Source organism: Rutidosis leptorrhynchoides, chromosome 3 (genome assembly GCF_046630445.1).
Source record: "Rutidosis leptorrhynchoides isolate AG116_Rl617_1_P2 chromosome 3, CSIRO_AGI_Rlap_v1, whole genome shotgun sequence".
In the NCBI taxonomy this organism is placed as follows: Eukaryota; Viridiplantae; Streptophyta; class Magnoliopsida; order Asterales; family Asteraceae; genus Rutidosis; species Rutidosis leptorrhynchoides.
The window spans coordinates 203,370,992-203,385,194 of NC_092335.1; positions in this window are offsets into that span (position 1 = coordinate 203,370,992).

Sequence of the window (14,203 nt, forward strand, 5' to 3'; positions counted from 1 at the left end):
AAGTACAGGTTTTGGTATGGAATTTTGCATTATTCAGTATTGTCATTTTCATTACCCGAGGTACGACGTTCTCTAGAGGCAACTCGATTCATACCTATGTCTTCTTCTTCTTCTTCATTTTCCTCCTCCCTCATTACATCTATTTTGGGGGTATCATCAATAATTTTCTCGGTAGTAAAGGTAAGCTGCGAATAAACCGATGACCGCATGGCGGTAAGCGAAGTAATTTCTGCAAAAATTAAAAAGTCACAGTGATTAAATGGATAAATAAAGAAGAACATTTTATTTAAGCATATATAGCAAAAGTAAATGCTTACTCTTTTTCCCAGCAACAACACAGGCATAGCCTTGTGAGATATCCCAATCTTGGCTCATGGATGTCAGCGAAAGCATGTGTTCCCCATATTTAATGTCATTGATTTCTTCAGCTTTAATCCTCTTAAACAAAAGGTTTTCTTTGGTGACGAGTTTTGGAAAGGTAACAGATACGGTATGCGAGTATTTGCGCCATACTCGAGTAGCTGAGTATTGTTTATCAATTGCATCTTCATTAATAAAGATAAATGAAGCATACCAGTTGTCGCCAGGATGATCAAGTGCAGGTTTCAGAAACCCATGAACTTTATTGAAAGTGAACCAACCATTTTCATGGCGTGCTATACGTACCAAATGGCAAAATATCCGAATTGATGGTTCAATGCTCCTTGCGTGACAATACATTTCAAAAATCAAGATCTTTTGAATTGATGCTGGTTCAAATTGACCAACAGCAACACCGTAAAATTTGCAAACTTCTAAGAAGAAGGGTGTAAATGGAAGACGTAAGCAAAATTTGAAGAATGACTGGCCATAAATAGCAACCTTGCCAGGAGGCGGTGAGCAGGCTCTGGCATTAATTGCAGGAATCACTGGTTCAACACCAGCTAATCTAGGAAAATGTTGCAGTAGCTCGCTTAAATACCTCTCATTTACTCTGCTAGGAATAGCTGCAACATCCTTTATGGCTGCCATTAATGTTCTAATGAAACAGGAGGTAACGAAGGTATTGATGGAAGAAGATGAATAGTGCCGAAGAAAGTTGTAAAAGTAAATGATCGGTTAGGGTTTATGGTGGTTAAAAAGCAAAAGATATAACAGCTGTAATCAGTGGTGATTTTGGGGGTTTTGTTTTCAGCCACACACGTGTAAGGACAAGATAAAAAGGTGAGTACATCGAAAAGTTTTTACAGCTAGAGGCGCGTGCGATATAAGCAATCATCGTAATGTCAGTAAAATCCGCCTATTATTTAATGCCTGTGATGTGCATCCCAATGCAAAAAGAAAACGTGAAGACTTGGTTGGCATGCGTTATTCTAAGTTTAACAACTTAATCAATTTTCAAATGCTTAAGTCATTAAACTGGGGGGACTTAATGGTGTATCCTATCGTATACACTGAAATGTCCCGTTCTTATTGATTAAAAACGTTCCATATTAATTGATTTCGTTGCGAGGTTTTGACCTCTATATGAGACGTTTTTCAAAGACTGCATTCATTTTAAAACAAACCATAACCTTTATTTCATCAATAAAGGTTTAAAAAGCTTTACGTAGATTATCAAATAATGAAAATCTAAAATATCCTATTTACACACGACCATTACATAATATACAATACAAGTTGATTAAGTTATGGTTGGAATAGATTTGTTACCAATTTTCACGTAGCTAAAATGAGAAAAATTATCCAATCTTGTTTTACCCATAACTTCTTCATTTTAAATCCGTTTTGAGTGAATCAAATTGCTATGGTTTCATATTGAACTCTATTTTATGAATCTAAACAGAAAAAGTATAGGTTTATTGTCGGAAAAATAAGTTACAAGTCGTTTTTGTAAAGGTAGTCATTTCAGTCGAAAGAACGTCTAGATGATCATTTTAGAAAACATACTTCCACTTTGAGTTTAACCATAATTTTTGGATATAGTTTCATGTTCATAATAAAAATCATTTTCTCAGAATAACAACTTTTAAATCAAAGTTTATCATAGTTTTTAATTAACTAACCCAAAACAGCCCGCGGTGTTACTACGACGGCGTAAATCCGGTTTTACGGTGTTTTTCGTGTTTCCAGGTTTTAAATCATTAAGTTAGCATATCATATAGATATAGAACATGTGTTTAGTTGATTTTAAAAGTCAAGTTAGAAGGATTAACTTTTGTTTGCGAACAAGTTTAGAATTAACTAAACTATGTTCTAGTGATTACCAGTTTAAACCTTCGAATAAGATAGCTTTATATGTATGAATCGAATGATGTTATGAACATCATTACTACCTTAAGTTCCTTGGATAAACCTACTGGAAAAGAGAAAAATAGATCTAGCTTCAACGGATCCTTGGATGGCTCGAAGTTCTTGAAGCAGAATCATGACACGAAAACAAGTTCAAGTAAGATCATCATTTGAAATAAGATTGTTATAGTTATAGAAATTGAACCAAAGTTTGAATATGATTATTACCTTGTATTAGAATGATAACCTACTGTAAGAAACAAAGATTTCTTGAGGTTGGATGATCACCTTACAAGATTGGAAGTGAGCTAGCAAACTTGAAAGTATTCTTGATTTTATGTAACTAGAACTTGTAGAATATATGAAGAACACTTAGAACTTGAAGATAGAACTTGAGAGAGATCAATTAGATGAAGAAAATTGAAGAATGAAAGTGTTTGTAGGTGTTTTTGGTCGTTGGTGTATGGATTAGATATAAAGGATATGTAATTTTGTTTTTATGTAAATAAGTCATGAATGATTACTCATGTTTTTGTAATTTTATGAGATATTTCATGCTAGTTGAAATGTCCCGTTCTTATTGATTAAAAACGTTCCATATTAATTGATTTCGTTGCGAGGTTTTGACCTCTATATGAGACATTTTTCAAAGACTGCATTCATTTTAAAACAAACCATAACCTTTATTTCATCAATAAAGGTTTAAAAAGCTTTACGTAGATTATCAAATAATGATAATCTAAAATATCCTGTTTACACACGACCATTACATAATGGTTTACAATACAAATATGTTACAACAAAATAAGTTTCTTGAATGCAGTTTTTACACAATATCATACAAGCATGGACTCCAAATCTCGTCCTTATTTAAGTATGTGACAGCGGAAGCTCTTAATAATCACCTGAGAATAAACATGCTTAAAACGTCAACAAAAATGTTGGTGAGTTATAGGTTTAACCTATATATATCAAATCATAATAATAGACCACAAGATTTCATATTTCGATACACATCCCATACATAGAGATAAAAATCATTCATATGGTGAACACCTGGTAACCGACATTAACAAGATGCATATATAAGAATATCCCCATCATTCCGGGACACCCTTCGGATATGATATAAATTTCGAAGTACTAAATCATCCGGTACTTTGGATGGGGCTTGTTGGGCCCGATAGATCTATCTTTAAGATTCGCGTCAATTAGGGTGTCTGTTCCCTAATTCTTAGATTACCAGACTATAAAGGGGCATATTCGATTTCGATCATTCAACCATAGAATGTAGTTTCACGTACTTGTGTCTATTTTGTAAATCATTTATAAAACCTACATGTATTCTCATCCCAAAAATATTAGATTTTAAAAGTGGGACTATAACTCACTTTCACAGATTTTTACTTCGTCGGGAAGTAAGACTTGGTCACTGGTTGATTCACGAACCTATAACAATATATACATATATATCAAAGTATGTTCAAAATATATTTACAACACTTTTAATATATTTTGATGTTTTAAGTTTATTAAGTCAGCTGTCCTCGTTAGTAACCTACAACTAGTTGTCCACAGTTAGATGTACATAAATAAATCGATAAATATTATCTTGAATCAATCCACAACCCAGTGTATACGTATCTCAGTATTGATCACAACTCAAACTATATATATTTTGGAATCAACCTCAACCCTGTATAGCTAACTCCAACATTCACATATAGAGTGTCTATGGTTGTTCCGAAATATATATAGATGTGTCGACATGATAGGTCGAAACATTGTATACGTGTCTATGGTATCTCAAGATTACATAATATACAATACAAGTTGATTAAGTTATGGTTGGAATAGATTTGTTACAAATTTTCACGTAGCTAAAATGAGAAAAATTATCCAATCTTGTTTTACCCATAACTTCTTTATTTTAAATCCGTTTTGAGTGAATCAAATTGCTATGGTTTCATATTGAACTATATTTTATGAATCTAAACAGAAAAAGTATAGGTTTATAGTCGGAAAAATAAGTTACAAGTCGTTTTTGTAAAGGTAGTCATTTCAGTCGAAAGAACGACGTCTAGATGACCATTTTAGAAAACATACTTCCACTTTGAGTTTAACCATAATTTTTGGATATAGTTTCATGTTCATAATAAAAATCATTTTCTCAGAATAACAACTTTTAAATCAAAGTTTATCATAGTTTTTAATTAACTAACCCAAAACAGCCCGCGGTGTTACTACGACGGCGTAAATCCGGTTTTACGGTGTTTTTCGTGTCTTCAGGTTTTAAATCATTAAGTTAGCATATCATATAGATATAGAACATGTGTTTAGTTAATTTTAAAAGTCAAGTTAGAAGGATTAACTTTTGTTTGCGAACACGTTTAGAATTAACTAAACTATGTTCTAGTGATTACAAGTTTAAACCTTCGAATAAGATAGCTTTATATGTATGAATTGAATGATGTTATGAACATAATTACTACCTTAAGTTCCTTGGATAAACCTACTGGAAAAGTGAAAAATGGATCTAGCTTCAACGGATCCTTGGATGGCTCGAAGTTCTTGAAGCAGAATCATGACACGAAAACAAGTTCAAGTAAGATCATCACTTGAAATAAGATTGTTATAGTTATAGAAATTGAACCAAAGTTTGAATATGATTATTACCTTGTATTAGAATGATAACCTACTATAAGAAACAAAGATTTCTTGAGGTTGGATGATCACCTTACAAGATTGGAAGTGAGCTAGCAAACTTGAAAGTATTCTTGATTTTATGTAACTAGAACTTGTAGAATATATGAAGAACACTTAGAACTTGAAGATAGAACTTGAGAGAGATCAATTAGATGAAGAAAATTGAAGAATGAAAGTGTTTGTAGGTGTTTTTGGTCGTTGGTGTATGGATTAGATATAAAGGATATGTAATTTTGTTTTCATGTAAATAAGTCATGAATGATTACTCATATTTTTGTAATTTTATGAGATATTTCATGCTAGTTGCCAAATGATGGTTCCCACATGTGTTAGGTGACTCACATGGGCTGCTAGGAGCTGATCATTGGAGTGTATATACCAATAGTACATACATCTAAAAGCTGTGTATTGTACGAGTACGAATACGGGTGCATACGAGTAGAATTGTTGATGAAACTGAACGAGGATGTAATTGTAAGCATTTTTGTTAAGTAGAAGTATTTTGATAAGTGTATTGAAGTCTTTCAAAAGTGTATAAATACATATTAAAACACTACATGTATATACATTTTAACTGAGTCGTTAAGTCATCGTTAGTCGTTACATGTAAGTGTTGTTTTGAAACCTTTAGGTTAACGATCTTGTTAAATGTTGTTAACCCAATGTTTATAATATCAAATGAGATTTTAAATTATTATATTATCATGATATTATCATGTATGAATATCTCTTAATATGATATATATACATTAAATGTCTTTACAACGATAATCGTTACATATATGTCTCGTTTAAAAATCATTAAGTTAGTAGTCTTGTTTTTACATATGTAGTTCATTGTTAATATACTTAATGATATGTTTACTTATCATAGTATCATGTTAACTATATATATATCCATATATATGTCATCATATAATTTTTACAAGTTTTAACGTTCGTGAATCACCGGTCAACTTGGGTGGTCAATTGTCTATATGAAACATATTTCAATTAATCAAGTCTTAACAAGTTTGATTGCTTAACATGTTGGAAACATTTAATCATGTAAATATCAATCTAAATTAATATATATAAACATGGAAAAGTTCGGGTCACTACAGTACCTACCCGTTAAATAAATTTCGTCCCGAAATTTTAAACAGTTGAAGGTGTTGACGAATCTTCTAGAAATAGATGCGGGTATTTCTTCTTCATCTGATCTTCACGCTCCCAGGTGAACTCGGGTCCTCTACGAGCATTCCATCGAACCTTAACAATTTGGTATCTTGTTTTGCTTAAGTCTTTTAACCTCACGATCCATTATTTCGACGGGTTCTTCGATGAATTGAAGTTTTTCGTTGATTTGGATTTCATCTAACGGAATAGTGAGATCTTCTTTAGCAAAACATTTCTTCAAATTCGAGACGTGGAAAGTGTTATGTACAGCCGCGAGTTGTTGAGGTAACTCAAGTCGGTAAGCTACTGGTCCGACGCGATCAATAATCTTGAATGGTCCAATATACCTTGGATTTAATTTCCCTCGTTTACCAAATCGAACAACGCCTTTCCAAGGTGCAACTTTAAGCATGACCATCTCTCCAATTTCAAATTCTATATCTTTTCTTTTAATGTCAGCGTAGCTCTTTTGTCGACTTTGGGCGGTTTTCAACCGTTGTTGAATTTGGATGATCTTCTCGGTAGTTTCTTGTATAATCTCTGGACCCGTAATCTGTCTATCCCCCACTTCACTCCAACAAATCGGAGACCTGCACTTTCTACCATAAAGTGCTTCAAACGGCGCCATCTCAATCCTTGAATGGTAGCTGTTGTTGTAGGAAAATTCTGCTAACGGTAGATGTCGATCCCAACTGTTTCTGAAATCAATAACACATGCTCGTAGCATGTCTTCAAGCGTTTGTATTGTCCTTTCGCTCTGCCCATCAGTTTGTGGATGATAGGCAGTACTCATGTCTAGACGAGTTCCTAATGCTTGCTGTAATGTCTGCCAGAATCTTGAAATAAATCTACCATCCCTATCAGAGATAATAGAGATTGGTATTCCATGTCTGGAGACGACTTCCTTCAAATACAGTCGTGCTAACTTCTCCATCTTGTCATCTTCTCTTATTGGCAGGAAGTGTGCTGATTTGGTGAGACGATCAACTATTACCCAAATAGTATCAAAACCACTTGCAGTCCTTGGCAATTTAGTGATGAAATCCATGGTAATGTTTTCCCATTTCCATTCCGAGATTTCGGGTTGTTGAAGTAGACCTGATGGTTTTTGATGCTCAGCTTTGACCTTAGAACACGTCAAACATTCTCCTACGTATTTAGCAACATCGGCTTTCATACCCAGCCACCAAAAATGTTTCTTGAGATCCTTGTACATCTTCCCCGTTCCAGGATGTATTGAGTATCTGGTTTTATGAGCTTCTCTAAGTACCATTTCTCTCATATCTCCAAATTTTGGTACCCAAATCCTTTCAGCCCTATACCGGGTTCCGTCTTCCTGAATATTAAGATGCTTCTCCGATCCTTTGGGTATTTCATCCTTTAAATTTCCCTCTTTTAAAACTCCTTGTTGCGCCTCCTTTATTTGAGTAGTAAGGTTATTATGAATCATTATATTCATAGATTTTACTCGAATGGGTTCTCTGTCCTTCCTGCTCAAGGCATCGGCTACCACATTTGCCTTCCCCGGGTGGTAACGAATCTCAAAGTCGTAATCATTCAATAATTCAATCCACCTACGCTGCCTCATATTCAGTTGTTTCTGATTAAATATGTGTTGAAGACTTTTGTGGTCGGTATATATAATACTTTTGACCCCATATAAGTAGTGCCTCTAAGTCTTTAATGCAAAAACAACCGCGCCTAATTCCAAATCATGCGTCGTATAATTTTGTTCGTGAATCTTCAATTGTCTAGACGCATAAGCAATCACCTTCGTTCGTTGCATTAATACACAACCGAGACCTTGCTTTGATGCATCACAATAAATCACAAAATCATCATTCCCTTCAGACAATGACAATATAGGTGCCGTAGTTAGCTATTTCTTCAATAACTGAAACGCTTTCTCTTGTTCATCATTCCATTCAAATTTCTTCCCTTTATGCGTTAATGCAGTCAAGGGTTTTGCTATTCTGGAAAAGTCTTGGATGAACCTTCTGTCGTAACCAGCTAGTCCTAAAAACTGGCGTATGTGTTTCGGAGTTTTCGGGGTTTCCCACTTTTCAACAGTGTCTATCTTTGCCGAATCCACCTTAATACCTTCTTTGTTCACTATGTGACCGAGGAATTGAACTTCTTCCAACCAAAATGCACACTTTGAAAACTTAGCGTATAATTCTTCCTTCCTCAATACTTCTAACACCTTTCTCAAATGTTCACCGTGTTCTTGGTCATTCTTTGAGTAAATAAGTATGTCATCAATGAAAACAATGACAAACTTGTCAAGGTATGGTCCACACACTCGGTTCATAAGGTCCATGAACACAACTGGTGCATTAGTTAAACCAAACGGCATGACCATAAACTCGTAATGACCGTAACGTGTTCTGAAAGCAGTCTTTGGAATATCATCTTCTTTCACCCGCATTTGATGATACCCGGAACGTAAGTCAATCTTTGAATAAACAGACGAGCCTTGTAGTTGATCAAATAAGTCGTCGATTCTCGGTAGTGGGTAGCGGTTCTTGATGGTAAGTTTGTTCAACTCTCGGTAGTCGATACACAACCTGAATGTACCATCTTTCTTCTTGACAAACAAAACAGGAGCTCCCCACGGTGATGTGCTTGGTCGAATGAAACCACGCTCTAAAAGTTCTTGTAATTGGCTTTGCAGTTCTTTCATCTCGCTGGGTGCTAGTCTGTAAGGAGCACGAGCTATTGGTGCAGCTCCTGGTACAAGATCTATTTGAAATTCAACGGATCGATGTGGGGGTAATCCCGGTAATTCTTTCGGAAATACATCGGGAAATTCTTTTGCGATGGAAACATCATTGATGCTCTTTTCTTCAGTTTGTACTTTCTCGACGTGTGCTAGAACAGCATAGCAACCTTTTCTTATTAGTTTTTGTGCCTTCAAATTAATAATAAGATGTAGCTTCGTGTTGCCCTTTTCTCCGTACACCATTAAGGGTTTTCCTTTTTCTCGTATAATGCGAATTGCGTTTTTGTAACAAACGATCTCTGCTTTCACTTCTTTCAACCAGTCCATACCGATTATCACATCAAAACTCCCTAACTCTACTGGTATCAAATCAATCTTAAATGTTTCGCTAACCAGTTTAATTTCCCGATTCCGACATATATTATCTGCTGAAATTAATTTACCATTTGCTAATTCGAGTAAAAATTTACTATCCAAAGGCGTCAATGGACAACTTAATTTAGCACAAAAATCTCTACTCATATAGCTTCTATCCGCACCCGAATCAAATAAAACGTAAGCATATTTATTGTCAATAAGAAACGTACCCGTAACAAGCTCCGGGTCTTCCTGTGCCTCTGCCACATTAATATTGAAAACTCTTCCGCGGCCTTGTCCATTCGTGTTCTCCTGGTTCGGGCAATTTCTAATAATGTGGCCCAGTTTTCCACATTTATAACAAACTACATTGGCATAACTTGCTCCGACACTACTTGCTCCGCCATTACTCGTTCCGACACCATTTGTTCCTTTCGTTCTGTTAACCCCTGGTCTGTAGACATCACACTTCGCCGCGCTATGACCATTTCTTTTACACTTGTTGCAAAATTTGGTGCAGAACCCCGAGTGATACTTTTCACACCTTTGGCATAGCGGCTTCTGATTGTTGTTGTTGTTGCGGTTATTATTGTTGTTAAGATGATTGTTGTGGTTGCTGTTGTTGTTGTTGTTGTTGTTGTTGGGCCGTTTGTTGTAGTTGCGATTGATGTTGCGATTGTTAGGATAGTTGTTGCGATTATTGTTATAATTGCTGTTGTTGTTGTATTGGTGATTCTTATCACCGTTTTCCTCCCACTTTCTTTTGACTTGCTTCACATTGGCCTCTTCAGCAGTCTGTTCTTTAATTCTTTCTTCAATCTGGTTCACTAGTTTGTGAGCCATTCTACATGCCTGTTGTATGGAGGCGGGCTCGTGTGAACTTATATCTTCTTGGATTCTTTCCGGTAATCCTTTCACAAACACGTCGATCTTCTCTTCCTCATCTTCGAATGCTCCCGGACACAATAGGCACAATTCTGTGAATCGTCTTTCGTACGTGGTAATATCAAATCCTTGGGTTCGTAACCCTCTAAGTTCTGTCTTGAGCTTATTGACCTCGGTTCTGGGACGGTACTTCTCGTTCATCAAGTTCTTGAATGCTGACCACGGTAGTGCGTACGCATCGTCTTGTCCCACTTGCTCTAGATAAGTATTCCACCATGTTAACGCAGAACCTGTGAAGGTATGCGTAGCGTACTTCACTTTGTCCTCTTCAGTACACTTACTTATGGCAAACACCGATTCGACCTTCTCGGTCCACCGTTTCAATCCGATCGGTCCTTCGGTTCCATCAAATTCCAAAGGTTTGCAGGCAGTGAATTCTTTGTAGGTGCATCCTACACGATTTCCTGTACTGCTAGTTCCAAGGTTATTGTTGGTATGTAGCGCAGCCTGTACTGCGGCTATGTTTGAAGCTAGAAAAGTACGGAATTCCTCTTCATTCATATTCACGGTGTGTCGAGTAGTCGGTGCCATTTCCTTCAAAATAGTCAAATGGAACAAGTTAATCCTACAGAATATTAAGAGTAGTTAATAGTATTTCGTAGCATAATATGAACTCATTTATAAAAGCTTTTTCTTCATATTAGCGTTTTATAAGTTTAAATTTGGGTAGTACCTACCCGTTAAGTTCATACTTAGTAGCTAATATACAATTCAACTACTACAATTCTATATGAAAAACTGATTATAATAATATTTCGCGTTCAAACTTTTATACAATATTTTACAAACTTACAATACCGCTTATTTTACATAAAGCATGAAATATAGCACACAATAACTTTGATACAAGATAGTTGTGAAGATAATTCTAGCTAGTACACAAGTCGTTCAGCAAAGGCAATAAAGACACGTAATTCATACGTCCAGAAACAAGTCATGCATTCTGGTTTTACTAGGACTACTTCCCATCCTTGGTCTTGTGGAACATAACCGTTATGGCCGTTGATAAGACAGCGTGTTGTAACGTCGTCAAAGGGACGAGGGTTACGTAATGTCCAACAGTCCCGTAACAATCTAAAAACCTCATTTCTTACCCCAATTACCGACTCCGTCACTTGTGGGAACGTTTTGTTTAATAGCTGTAGCCCGATGTTCTTTTTCTCACTTTGGTGAGAAGCGAACATTACTAACCCATAAGCATAGCATGCTTCTTTATGTTGCATGTTAGCCGCTTTTTCTAAGTCATGAAGTCCTATATTCGGATACATTGAGTCAAAATAATTTCTTAACCCGTTGCGTAAAATAGCATTTGGGTTCCCCGCAATATATGCGTCAAAGTAAACACATCGTAACTTATGGGTTTCCCAATGTGATATCCCCCATCTTTCAAACGAAAGTCTCTTATAAACCAAGACATTCTTGGAACGTTCTTCGAATGTCTTACAAACTGATCTCGCCTTAAATAGTTGTGCCGAAGAATTCTGACTGACTCTAGACAAGATTTCATCAATCATGTCTCCGGGTAGGTCTCTTAAAATATTGGGTTGTCTATCCATTTTGTGTTTTTATACTGTAAAATAGACAAGAGTTAGATTCATAAAAAAATAAAAAAAATACTTATTAATACAAGCAATTTTTACATATATCATAAAGCATAAGCACACTATATTACATATATTACACCACACGAATACAACTATCTTATTCCGACTCGCTTGTTTCTTCTTCTTTGGTTTTGGTTCGTTTTGCCTAGTTTCTAGGGATATATGATGTTCCCCTAATACGAGCCGTCGTTATCCACATTGGTTTAGAAAAACCTGGTGGTTTAGAGGTTCCCGGGTCATTGTTACAACTTAAGGACTTCGGGGGTTGACGATACATATAAAGTTCATCGGGGTTGGAATTAGATTTCTCTATTTTTATGCCCTTTCCCTTATTATTTTCTTTTGCCTTTTTAAATTCAGTTGGGGTAATTTCTATAACATCATCGGAATTCTCGTCGGAATCCGATTCATCGGAGAATTGGTAATCCTCCCAATATTTTGCTTCCTTGGCGGAAACACCATTGACCATAATTAACCTTGGTCGGTTGGTTGAGGATTTTCTTTTACTTAACCGTTTTATTATTTCCCCCACCGGTTCTATTTCTTCATCCGGTTCCGATTCTTCTTTCGGTTGCGATTCTTCTTCTGGTTCCGACTCTTCTTCCGGTTCCTCTTCGGGAACTTGTGAATCAGTCCACGAATCATTCCAATTTACATTTGACTCTTCATTATTATTAGGTGAGTCAATGGGACTTGTTCTAGAGGTAGACATCTATCACATAATATCAAACGCGTTAAGAGATTATTATATCACATAATATTCACATGTTACAAATATATAGTTTCCAACAAAATTTGTTAAGCAATCATTTTTCAAGTAAACACGGTCGAAGTCCAGACTCACTAATGCATCCTAACAAACTCGATAAGACACACTAATGCAAAATTCTAGTTCTCTAAGACCAACGCTCGGATACCAACTAAAATGTCCCGTTCTTATTGATTAAAAACGTTCCATATTAATTGATTTCGTTGCGAGGTTTTGACCTCTATATGAGACGTTTTTCAAAGACTGCATTCATTTTAAAACAAACCATAACCTTTATTTCATCAATAAAGGTTTAAAAAGCTTTACGTAGATTATCAAATAATGATAATCTAAAATATCCTGTTTACACACGACCATTACATAATGGTTTACAATACAAATATGTTACAACAAAATAAGTTTCTTGAATGCAGTTTTTACACAATATCATACAAGCATGGACTCTAAATCTCGTCCTTATTTAAGTATGTGACAGCGGAAGCTCTTAATAATCACCTGAGAATAAACATGCTTAAAACGTCAACAAAAATGTTGGTGAGTTATAGGTTTAACCTATATATATCAAATCATAATAATAGACCACAAGATTTCATATTTTGATACACATCCCATACATAGAGATAAAAATCATTCATATGGTGAACACCTGGTAACCGACATTAACAAGATGCATATATAAGAATATCCCCATCATTCCGGGACACCCTTCGGATATGATATAAATTTCGAAGTACTAAATCATCCGGTACTTTGGATGGGGCTTGTTGGGCCCGATAGATCTATCTTTAAGATTCGCGTCAATTAGGGTGTCTGTTCCCTAATTCTTAGATTACCAGACTATAAAGGGGCATATTCGATTTCGATCATTCAACCATAGAATGTAGTTTCACGTACTTGTGTCTATTTTGTAAATCATTTATAAAACCTGCATGTATTCTCATCCCAAAAATATTAGATTTTAAAAGTGGGACTATAACTCACTTTCACAGATTTTTACTTCGTCGGGAAGTAAGACTTGGCCACTGGTTGATTCACGAACCTAAAACAATATATACATATATATCAAAGTATGTTCAAAATATATTTACAACACTTTTAATATATTTTGATGTTTTAAGTTTATTAAGTCAGCTGTCCTCGTTAGTAACCTACAACTAGTTGTCCACAGTTAGATGTACATAAATAAATCGATAAATATTATCTTGAATCGATCCACAACCCAGTGTATACGTATCTCAGTATTGATCACAACTCAAACTATATATATTTTGGAATCAACCTCAACCCTGTATAGCTAACTCCAACATTCACATATAGAGTGTCTATGGTTGTTCCGAAATATATATAGATGTGTCGACATGATAGGTCGAAACATTGTATACGTGTCTATGGTATCTCAAGATTACATAATATACAATACAAGTTGATTAAGTTATGGTTGGAATAGATTTGTTACAAATTTTCACGTAGCTAAAATGAGAAAAATTATCCAATCTTGTTTTACCCATAACTTCTTTATTTTAAATCCGTTTTGAGTGAATCAAATTGCTATGGTTTCATATTGAACTATATTTTATGAATCTAAACAGAAAAAGTATAGGTTTATAGTCGGAAAAATAAGTTACAAGTCGTTTTTGTAAAGGTAGTCATTTCAGTCGAAAGAACGACGTC